We start from the raw sequence: 12,634 nt of genomic DNA on the forward strand, positions 1-12,634 counted from the left end.
AAAATAGATAGATACATCTGAGCAGTCAAAACAGTACGGAATGAAATGAGTGACTTTGCATATGCTTCAGCCTTGTACCTAGTATCGTCATTGAAGCGATCAGATCTGGCTAACTCCAGCATCGTTTCCACAACATCAACAAACATTGCGCGACTTGGGTCATTATATGAACCAAACATTTTAGTAAGTGCTGCATCTTTTGCCCACCATCTTGTTTCCCCAATTACAGATATTGAACGAAATCTATCCTGTTGGCATTTGTCACGCCACACGTTCATGCGGAGGTATGATTCACGAATAAATACACCACATGAATTCAACAGGCCAAACAGCGATATTGCAGGTATAGCCACTTTTGTGACATCCAACATTACTAGATTAAGTACATGTGCATAGCACCACACATGAATTTGGCCTGGGGCTTTGCTGCTCAGCCATTTTGTAAAGCCATTGTACTGCCCTTCCATGTTGGAGGCTCCATCTGTTGAATTACCAACACAGTTTGATACATCAATATCCATTGACTGCAGAACATCACAGACCAGATCACACATAGCTTTCCCAGTGGTTGATGCACAGTTTACTAGAGATATAAGACGCTCATGAACAACATCCGTAATGTATCTAATTACAATAGAGCACTGATCTAAAGCATTTATGTCCTGAGTTGTATCCAGCTGTATTGAGAACATTCTAGCTTCTCTGATTTCTTCAGCAATTCCTTTTTTCAACAATGATGAAATAATATCAATGATGTTGTTAACAGTAGTTTTTGAAATCAGTGTAACCAGGCTGCCACGCCCTTTACTACCCTTTACACGGTCATGTCGGTTTTTACTAAGTTTTCCTACTTCTTCAAGGTGACTTTTTAGTAAAGGATCAAATTTGTTCAGAAGAAGAAGAATTTCCAGAAAATTGCCATGATCCAAACTTTCATCTTCTAAGGTATGGGCTGCTTCAAAAGTTGCCCGATAGCTGAGACCTCTTTTGCCAATCAGTTTAATTGTTTCCACCACACGCTCCAGAATGGCCCGTTTCCTTTTCACTTCCTCTTGTTTTGCAGTTTTTTGTTTTTGAAAGAGACAGCTAAAAATATCAGCATTCTTTGATCTCATAAAGAAAGAGGTCGAACTATTGTTGTGTAGGTTGCTTCGTTCATGCTCATCAATTCTTTGATACATGTGCTTTTCGTCAATGCATCCTTCAATGAAAGCACTTCTGTCTGTGTTTCTGCTAAACGCAAGACACACCATGCAGAAAAAAGCTCTAGCCTTGCATGAATAAGTCAACCACTGCCGCCGTTCCCCATCTTTATGTTGATATAATTTCTTTGTATTGAAATGAATTGGAAGGTCTTCTGGTTGACATGGATGGAATTTTAAAAAGGCAAGTAGGGTTTCTGATGATGGCCTGATAAACCACTGTTTCTCCTCAACATTTTCAGCTGACTCAGCATCAGCCAGTACATCAACATTGTCACACTCTACTTCTTCAGCTTGTACGTCTAGGGAACCTTCAAAAGTTGAAGCCTCTATTTCAGTTCTTTCATCACTCTGTCCTGTACCTCCAGGTTCAGTGTCATTGGTAATTGTGGCAGAACAGCTGCTTTCTGGTCTAGGATCTTCCTGAGAATGGACATGTTTTGTTGACATAAACATGTCACTTACTTTTTGATATTGGCTGGCTTCTTTTTCTAATTTCTTCTTTTTCTTCTCACGCTTTTTCTCAGCTCCTCCTTTAACTTGTTTTCTTTTCCCGTCATCATCTACTTTTTTATCCATGCTGAAATCTTCCAAGATAAAAGAACATTTGTGTAATCAAAAAGCTTCCATGTGTTGGTTACTTTTAACAAAACAAGTATTACAATCAAGTCTGCTATTGGTCAGTCACTCGGGACAACTGTCCTGGCTGGGCTTCGTGCATATACTGTTCTGAATTTGGGTAAGGGAAAGCTGAGTTCAAGCCAAAAGCTGGACAAAGCTCGAAACTTGTAAGTTGTAAGGGCAAGTACAGGTTTTGGACACAGTCTTGATTTGGACATACTGACACAGACTATCCTTAGTTTTCTTTAGGTAGGGAAATCCCAACTTCGTATGCGGCAAGTTAGGCCTAACTCCAACTCACTTTGAAGTAAAAATAAAGCTTGAGATTAGAAAGCTAAATCTGTTGTCTGTGTCTTACTTCATTGTGCCTTCACAGCGCTCAGACAGTTACACACTCATTCATGTACCCACTAACTTACCCAAATATCCATCCACCCACTTATCCCCCCTCTCTATTTTCCCTTCATTTCATCGCATTATTGCAACTCCTATGGGAACTCCTAACAAAGCTATGGGTTTGCCTGCACGATGAGTTACATCTTTATATTAATGTCAAAAATGGCTGGTCAGGACATTTACAAAGAGGTGGATAGCTCAGCGGCAACGTGCTCGCCTTGGAAACAAGACGACGCGGAGCAACACAGGGGCGATCCTCGGGTCCGTGCTTAGAAACCTCTGTGTATTAAGCGTGTTATAAATAACATATCATATCATAACCAGGTCTAACGTATATGCATGTTAGCAAGCATGATCTAAATTGCATGGATGCAATGTTGTGGGCACATACAGTTAAAAATGCTACTTATATAAAGGGAATGTAAAACGTAACTTTAAACTTCTCTGCAAATGATTTTCCCCATGTCTACTGTCAGATCCTACACACACATGATGCTGTCAATTAGCACATTTTTCTGCTGCTTGCCTTGATTATAGAGCAACATCACAATTTTGAAAGGCAATATTGGGCTTTGCTTTCCAAAGAAAAAAACACCCAACCATGGTAATGCTAGGAATCAATATAAATGACAACAATTGGGAGCGTAATGTGATTAGTAACAAGCAAGGTATGTTTGAAAAATGCAAAGGCTTACGGTCAGAAATGTTCACCGGTGTACACCGCAATCTGTGTTTGAGCTGTTGTGACACAGGCACGTGATCAGAAAATGGTGTGACAAGCAGTTACCTCAGACCTCGGGCTGCGGGCATCAACCATGAACGAGAAGCACAGGGGAGGAGACAATCATGGTTGCACGAAATCCTGCGAAGAATTTAAAAAGAAAATGAATGAAGGTTCACTGGTCCAACCCCCTATAAAACATTGTATACATGATGTCACAGTTCACACACACTCTGCAGCACACTTTTCGGCTGTGCACAAACAACAATAAAAACCATACGCTCTCTCATGCAGTGCCTGGAAGAGTTGACTGCGATGAGTGGTTCAGGCCTGTGCTATAGGGGCACCTGATGCAGTGCAGAATTAGTGGGACGTCCACTGCATTGCTGTTTGTCGTTACAACATTTGGCCTTTGCCTACCAACTTCCTAGTTTGGTAAAGTGGGTCACAGTTTGATGAGTTACTTCACCATACAGCTAGTAGTTTTGACTTGTGGTGTTGAATAAATAGTCCTTAAAATGCACATTTTGCATCACATTTTATCAAAAACCTCCCCGTTGGGTACTACTCAAACAGTCAAGACCATTTTATGCCCCGGTCCGACACTGGCTGAGTGCATGAGCGCCAGTGTACAATCACCGCCAGAATGTCAGCCTGCACCCAGAACCTCCAAGTGAGTTTGCTAACTTTGGCAGAGTAGCCTAGATGGGATAGCTCAGTGACCTCGCTCTGGCCCAGTGGGGTGAGGGTTGGTAACTTGGGGAGGGCTGCAGCCTCATGCAGGGATAGATCACACCTCCCTGACTGTGAGAGGTGAGGAAAGGGCTGAGGCCATGACGAGCCAGCCCATACACTTCACCACAAGCAGAGGGTGTTTCTGCTCTCAAACAGCCATCGTGCAGGTGTGCAGGCCTACAGGGCCGGCGGCACACGGGGAGCTTGCAGGTTTTGTGGTTACTTAGAAGATAGATGCAGATTTGTCTAGTCAACTCTGCACTGGGGTCTCCTTAATCGGATTTGTAATGGGTTTTCTGGACGCCATAGAGGATGGAACCACCCACAGGGCAGGATTTGGACCCTGAGCCCCCATGTGAGGTGATGAGCACAATGGCGGGGCACTAGAACTAATGAGATCTGGTGGTGTGTGGAGCGCACAGAAGGATGTACTCGCACAGGAGATCATTTGCATAGGACATATTTCATTATTATGAACTACTGTTTGTTTGCTTATCCATTTGTTGATATTATAATATGTAATAAAAATTATGAAACCAAAACAAAAAAAGTGAATTTTGGAACATAAGAATGACCACCAATTTCTCAAACGTGTCTGTGCTAGTAATTCAAACGTGCATTCCTTCGGAGCATGCAATGCACGCTGGGTATGGTGCTCATTTCCTCTGTCAGAATAGTCACCCTAACAGTAAAATGTGTGCAAAGCATGAGACATATATACAGCTTTGGACAGTTTCATTGTTTAAGTTTGGGCTGTTGAGCAAAGGATGACTTTCCGATGCAGTCTCTGAGAACGTGTGCCAGGCCCGCAGGAAAGACAGTTTTTGCAGGAACACAGCTCCCTTACCGTCACTTCCTCCCTTTTGCAAACTTAGAGAGAAACTGAAACCCACATAATCCAATGTACAATTGAATACCGCGCTCAATGTCCTTTGCGATCATGATGATGCAACATATTCAGTCCTCTTGTTCTCTATTTGCTTGGTCATACTGTACACACTGCTTCAATCATCACAAGCCAAGCCTCCACTTCCATACCAACAACCACCCAGCCATCCCCAGCTCTAATGTCCATCTCTAACCTCACATGACATAAGAAAGCCCACAGGCGATGTAGCCAGGCCTAAATGCGCCTATATCCTGACCTGCAACCCCCTCCTACTTCAGCACGAAGTTTGCTATAGTGCTCTACTGCTGCAATGCACCCCTGTCCTTCTACCCCTGGTGCACACACACACAACTCAGCTGGTTGTGTTACAGCCCCATAACTACGGCACCACACACACCATCACAGACACACATCCATATACACAAACACCAGCACCCTTCGCAGCACCCAGGTGTCCTTCAAGTAGGAACTCATTCAATCTACATCATGCCAGGAAAAGGCGTTATATGGATGTGTCACCGCCCTGGTGGGTAGCAGGCTAATGCACCACGTCTGCGACTCACAGCGCTATGTCTTGAGTCAGTCATTCATTCTCCAGTCTGGTGCAAGGACAGCCTAGTATGTGCTCCAGCGGCAGAGTGCGGGCGCTTAGTGAAGAGGGTGACGGTCCCCTGCCTGCTACATGTCAGACACTGGAAGTCAAGTGCAGCTTATTACTGAGCTGCAATTGCAAACATGCATCCCATAATCCCATAATTATCCAGGCTTTGGGAGTCTGCAGAGTCGGTTTTGTCTACTGCCCAATAACAGGGCTCTGGGGAATTATTTGAAGGCTGGCCAGGCAGCGCAGCAGGTTTACTTTACTGACGAACTCACACCGCACGTTGATCAGGGCACAAGTCAAGGGTACACGTGGGGGGACGGAGTCCACCCACTTTTTTCAGAGGGTGGACTCAGTCCCCCCCAGCTAAAATGAGAAACATTCTTTGAATTTATGCATTAAAGCCGAGGATCGAACTACAGTCGTCAGAGTAGTAGGCTGGACACTTCACCAGTGCACTATATAACTTGATGAAAAATAACAAATAACTAAAGGTAAAATGTCTCATTTCGGTACTGCAAGTCCCAGAAAAACATTCGTATTGCTCCACACATATCTTTTAACGTTTTCAAAAAACACCATTAGAAGAAAAAATCCTCTCTGGGCTTCGTGTGTGTGTTGTTTTTATGAAAGGCAAATGCCATTCGTCCTGTGCAATTTGGCTGGTTTAATGAAATATGCATATTTAACATTGATATGCTATTTATGGCAACGTCACATTCCCTTCCATTTGTTGATGAGTCCCCCCACTTTAATTTTTAGGACTTGACCCCTGACGTTGATGATATGTATCTCGAGTCGAGGTACATATCATCAACGTGCAGTGTGTGTGTCTCGCTTCTTACCTGAGGCTGACAATCCATCGATCTTCGGGCTTGCCGTTGCAGGGCCTCATGCAGCCCGGACCAGCTGCCTGCCTGCAGTGCCTGCTAATGTGTGCACTGCACTCTGTGCCGCAGGCTGGGCTGCAGGCAGGGCAGGGCACGTGCGGTTTCAATCTGGTGCCCCAGCCGAGGAGGCCCTGCGCAGGGGCGGGCCCGGCCCAGCCCAGCTGCTGGGAAGGAAAAAAAAAATGACGGTGCCTCTGCAGGGCACGTGCCATGCGGTTCCAATCTGGTGCCCAGCAGCCAGCCCAGGGGGCCCTGTGCAGGCGCGGGCCCAGCCCAGATGCTGTGAAAAAAAAAATGACGGTGCCTCTGCCTCGGTCAGTGGTGGCAGCCAATTCAAGGCAAACCACCCAGGCGGAGCAGAGAGGACGCGATGTGTAACACATGTATCCTTCCGCTCAAAAAGAGGCCCTACAGGCCAGAGGCCTACCGGGGGATGTCCCGGTGTCCCGGTGGGGCAGTCCAGCCCTGGTGTGGTATAGGTGATCTACTTCATCTCCATAGTAAACAGGGAGCATTTGGGGAATGGCATGATCAGTTTGTACTTCAATTTCTTTTGTATTACGAGGTACTTTTGAAACAGTAATTGAAACCATCATCATTACGCTATTAGGCACTGCTTTGGCAAAACATCGGAGTCCCACTTGGCATGTGCAAAAGATGACCAGGATCCACATGATAACGGGTACCAGCTTCTTCATGATTGCTCCTTACCAGGATGGGGCCCATTCGAATGCGAGGTCGAACCAGTGCCACCCTTGTATTCCTCTTTCTTTCTTCATTCAAATTCCTAGGCCGTGTACTGGTTCGATGATATGAGCTAGTGACCCGTTCTCTGCAACTTCTGGGGGCACGAATGTGCAACATGAATCCCTGATTTTTTTGGCACACGCTTCCTTCCATTGCCGTCAGCATATCGAGGACATAGAGGTTCTGCCTCGTCATCAACCTTAGGGCATGCAGCTCAACCTTTAAGACGTTGAACCTATGCTCGGTGCCGTTTGCCAACTGGACCATTTCCCAGTATACTATCTGCAGCCATTTTGTGTTAGCTGCTGCCTCTATGCTGGGAGGCAAGAGTGAGACAAAAAAAAGTTTCAGCAGAGCTGAACAATCATTATTCTTTAGGTATCTCGCCAAGCAGTGCGGTTGAGTCTTTTGATGGATAGTTTGAATCTCTCTTCTTTCTTCGTAGGTTTTCATATTGGCTCTTCCCGGGTAGGATGTGATATTCTGTTGGGGGCATTGGGTTCTGTTCTTCAAACGCTGGTGAAACTGTTGCGGTTGTGTCAGGTATTGGCCCCCCTTTCAAGTGTTCTTCTGGAACTACTAGTATCGCGTACAGCATGGCCAGCAAACAGTAGCCCCTCCATGATGGTGGTGGGTGCAAGTACGCTTGTTGGCCACAGACCCAGTACTAGTCCATCACTGCTGCTGTCCCCCTTTTTAAGTCTGGAATTAACAATGTCCTGTTGCATCGCTCAACGGAGCCAATAAAGACAGTTCCTTTGCTGTGGAAGAATAGTTCATAACTCTACTATCGGTGCACTTTCACTGTCGTTTCCATCGCTGCAATCCATGTCAATTTTGTGATATGCTCTGTCCATATTTGCGCACATGTCCTTTCCACTAATGTCACCACTTCCTCTTAGTATCCCAAGAAGCCTTCAGCTAGGAAGTTGAGTGTTGTTTCCTGCCATTTGCCGTTTATGTACTTTAGTCCATCAATCACTAAATAGGGTTGTGTAGCTCACGGAATGGCCCAATGGGACGAGGTATAGTTCCTCATATTGTCCGGAGCGTCATGCCAGTGCTCAATGTTTGGCAGGTGGTGCAGTGTATAATCATGTTCATGAGATGGTCTTGAAAGTTTGGTATAAACCAGTCATCTTGTAGGTTTCTCTGCTATGTGCTGTTTGGAGCAGTGGGATGGGTGGTGTAGATGATCGAATGCTATTGCCAGGAGCTCTACAAGCAATACTGCCTTTCCAGTGCACTCCTGTCTCCATAGTAGGTCCGTGGGGGTCTGTTATACCCTCTTTTTGACCATAATTTTTTTTCCTCATTTGGTGCTTTTCCCTACAGTTCAGTTGTTTGATGGGCAGTACTTTGTATGATGTTGATTGCTGATCATGTGATGGTGTAGTGATGATGTATTCTGATATTACTGGGACAAGGAGGTATGCCACCATTTTGGCCGTAGCGTCCATCGATGCATTTCCTAATGATATTTTGTCTGTGTTGCCAGTGCGGGCGTCACACTTTTATCCTTTGCTTTGGGGGTGTCATCCTCTTCACCCTCCTATGTGGCACAGAAGTCTTCGTCTGTGCACGCTTCTGTTAGGAACGTGGCTCTATTAACTGTTTTGCATCATACTACATGAATTTTGTGGGCTTGAGATAATCATCTCATATGCTGATTCTCTCTGTTTCGTATGGATAGACTTCGATCTTTCTAAGATCACAAATACTGAATGCTCCAGGTACAATGTCACTGCGCATTCCATTACAATTGTGGAGCTTTTCCCAATGGCAAATGCATCTGCAGTACGCGCTTGTTCGCATGCAAACTGCCCTTGCATAACTGAATCTAATTTAACGCTGTAGTAGGCCAATGGCTTGTGGCCCATTGTGATTTTCTGTGTTAGCACGGCGGTCATGAGTGTGCCGTTTGAATGTGAGAATATATAGAATTCCTATGTGTAATCTAGGGTGGCAAGAACTGGGGCTGTGGCAATCACTTCTTTCAAATCATTACAATGTCGTACCATGTCTGTTGTTCATTCTAGTTTGTGGTTGCCTTTCTGTGCTTCCTTGAGACCCTGTAGAAGCTGCCTCATGCATGCTGCATAGTCCAGAATCCATGCCCTGCAGTAGTTACACAAATCCCTGGAATTTTTGCATGTCTTTCACTGTAACAGGTTTGGGCGTGGCGCGCACAGATGCTGCTCTGTCTGGTATTATTCTTTTGCCGTTTGCTGAGATCAGTTGTCCTAAGTAGAGCACCTCAAGTTGGCAGTATTGGAGTTTGGTCTTGTCCACCTTGTACTCCTTGCGGGCCTAAGGTGGAAAATGGTAATGCTCACTGTTACTGCAAACCAGTAAGTTGTCTACGTACAATATAACCTTGCTGGGCACATGGATGGAACCTAAGTCTTTGTGTAAAATTCTATTGAATATGCTTGGGCTCTCGCAATACCATTTGGGCAAACAAGTGTGTTCGTTGTGCTTTGTACCATGTGTAAAGGCTGTGAGGTACTGTGAGTCAGGGTGCAAGGGTGTTGAGAAGAAGGCATTCTTTAAATAAACCATGTGAAGTGGGTTGATTCTTTAGGTGTACTACACAAATTGGTGGCAGGGTTTGGAACTACAGGAAATTCTTTCTGTACTACCTCATTCAGTGGGCAGAGATCCTGGCTCATTCTCCAATTGCCCCTCATGGCCTTTTTGACAGGGTATATGTAAGTATTGTATGGTGAGGTAGACGGCACTATTATCCCTTGGTGAAGCAGGGCCTGTATCGTGTCTTTTATTCCTTCTTCCGCCTCCCTTGATAATGGGTACTGTTTTACTCAGGGTATTTCTCCAATATTAAGTGTAATTTGTACTGGGGTCACATCCTTTAGTAGCCCTACATCATGTTGGTTGGCTGTCCAAAATTGTGCTGGCACATACTCTAATTCAGCCTGGATGAAGGGTGGTGGTGCGACAACGGCTATTAGGGGGCACCACACTCTTCTGTACTGCACCATCATCTTTCAGGGAATGCAAATCTCTAGTATTATCTCCCTGTCATTTGTGAGAATCCTGAAGTTGTCTCACCTGCTAGTCCCCTGGGATCTGTCATCCAGGTGGCCAGGACATAGCCCCTTCCTTGTAACACCTTTTCCCCATCCTACCCCATAGGAGATTCAGAGGTTCTACCCTCCCTTTTCGTACACAAACACTTTCTTACACCGTGAAAGACAACAGATTAACACCAAAGCCGTTTACCTGACATGTCCAAACACAAAGGTCAGGCAGAGTCAGGCAATTGACAATTACTACACACACCTGACAGCCCTTTCCCTTCCACACAGGGATAAAAGGCAGAGCAAAGAGCACACTTTGAGCAAGGCTGAACGCACGAGGAAGCAGCTATTCCGCTCCAGCAGTTGAAATGGAGCAGAAAGGCGGCAAGACCTGGAAGGTCGACGAGGAGGGAATTGCCCTCACCCTTTTCAACTCAGACCCGCAAAGCATCTGAAAGGGAAATCCTAAAACCGGAAAGTCCAGCTTGCGTGTGGTGTCACAGGTGTCAACGGCAAACAGGGCCCTCCCGCACTGATAACCAAAGTGCAGAAGAAGCACTTACCACTGTGGTGCTGTCCTTGACTCCCGAGACAAGAAACCCCAACAGTTCAGCACAGCCAGTGAGTCAGAGAGGACTGATAGTAAACCGGACTGTGCTGGACCCAAGGCTGCAGGCGGCAACATTGTTGAACAATGAACTTGTGTATTTGTACCTTACAAGAAACCCCAGTAAAGGTCCAGAGGCAGAGAGGTCCGGTGCAGCGGGGGCTCTCATTTGAAGGACTCTGGCGGGGGCCTTTTCGCATTGTTTTGTTGAAACTATCAGCACCAAGAGGCCTTAGGAGAGGCCGGCGTGAAGTGTCAAAGTGGTCCTACGAGGGTCGAGCAAAACCCTCGTACACTCGAAAGTCTTTGATATATTGAGGAAAACTGAGTAAACTGTGAAATTGGCAAATGTGAACCCGACTGAGGGATGCCTGTGAATTGGGGGTAAACAGTGATATACCCATGAACATTGTGGTGACAAATGTGAACCCGGCTGAGGGATGTCCACAGTGAATAGTTGTTTGAAAAGACATTGAGTTGTTAAGGATTTCAATCAGGTGACACACCTTGGTCTCAGCCTAGTATGTAGCGCACAACTGAGATGCCTTTCTCTTTATTTTATACGGATTCAATTTGAGATGGTACACAACTCGTATCACGCCCCTTTTTCCAAATACCCCAGGTCACAATGGACCATGAACGAGGCAGCAAGATGAATGGAGATCAGGAACGCCGGCGCAGGAAATTCAGGAGAGAGTGTCTCTGTGGAGCTCTGTCATCGACTCTTATTTATAATGCATAGTGACATCATAGAAGTACATGGCTGGGCAGGCTTAACTAAACACGCCTCTAAACCACTGGATTGGTCAGGGGTGCTAGTCCTCGCCTCGCTCTCAGCTGGTTGAATTTCAAGGGCAGGATGCCAGATTTATGATGTGAGTTTTATAATGTTCAAAATCTCCCACAGTTACTTTATCTAAAAGACGATTTTGCCACAAATGGTACATTTATACAGCTGAAGTCTCTTATCAAATTACATAAACAGGTTACCTATTTTATGCCGATCATTCCAGTCCAACTTAGCCATCTGTGAGACGTTGTTTCGCTCTTCTGCCAGTTTTTCACGCTTTTCAGTGAGAATTATATTACTTAAAATTCTATGGGTCTCATTACGAGGTCCGGCGGTAACCTGCTGGTTTTTCCGGCTCGGTTACCGCCGGACTCGTATTACCATTCCGCCTCTGTGATTCCCGGAATTACCGGGGCATTACAACCCCGGTGAACTGGGAATTCCGGAGGCAGAATTCAGTAAATCCCCATTCCCATTGAGTCCCATAGGACTCAATGGGAATGGGGACCATGGAAACACCAGCACCATCTCGTAATGGTGCCAGCGTTTCCACGTCCGCCTGCAGGCGGGTGGTGTTAAACCCGCCAGGTCAGACCTGGCGGGAATGACACCTCCGCCTGCAGGACTCAAGATCACCCAGTATGGAAAGTTTACCGCCACCGTTATTTCCATACCGGGTGACTCGTAATGAGGCCCTATAACTTTATCCATGGGTGTGGAGGAAAGCTTTTGTTGATTTTATCAGGTATGGCTGGCACAGCCTGTCATTCAGGAATAAGATGTAGCACAATGTGAATATGGCACGGCGTGACAAGGTCTTTTTGATAAAAGCAGTTTGGTGAAAACAGGGAAAAATAGCATCACAATGTCATCATTTTAGAGGTGATAGATTCCCTTTTTCAATGGGAATTTTGGGCTTGCAGCAAAGCAGCGCTGCTTTTTCACTCCATTTATTTAAGACAAACAAGAACACACCCTAGTAGCCTTTTTAATGGTGCTTCCTGTTCCATCTTGACCAATGGTGCTTGGTAAAACAGTGCAGCCATCTTTTTGTTGCTGCAAAACTGAGTTTTGGTGCAATGGTGCTCACTGGAGCCAGCGCAGCCATTTTGCTGTTTCTGCTGAAGCGCAGCTTGGTTATGGAGAAATTATGTTCAGTGGGTCAATGTAGCCCACAGAGTCTTTTGAATGTTCTGTTTAGAGTGAAAGGCTGTAGTGATCCCGACTGAGGGAGACTAACACTGAGGGAAGGATCGATGCCTGGCTGAGGGGGTCCAAAGGCGAAGAGTAATCGCCCAACATGAAGATTTATTGAAGACACTTTTTGCTTGTTGTATATGGTCCATCAGGTCTTCTAAGGAAAGAGACTTTGAAGGAAAGAGACTTGGCTCTAG

The 12,634-nt window shown here is 45.6% G+C and overlaps 1 protein-coding gene across 2 annotated transcripts in view; it reads left to right on the top strand.

Moving 5' to 3' along the window:
• The window catches only part of METTL25 (methyltransferase like 25), a 1,210,930-nt gene that overhangs the window by 366,292 nt on the left and 832,004 nt on the right, over window positions 1–12,634 (top strand). The window lies entirely within an intron of this gene.

This window comes from Ambystoma mexicanum, chromosome 12 (genome assembly GCF_040938575.1).
Source record: "Ambystoma mexicanum isolate Mex_15411 chromosome 12, UKY_AmexF1_1, whole genome shotgun sequence".
NCBI classification, from domain to species: Eukaryota; Metazoa; Chordata; class Amphibia; order Caudata; family Ambystomatidae; genus Ambystoma; species Ambystoma mexicanum.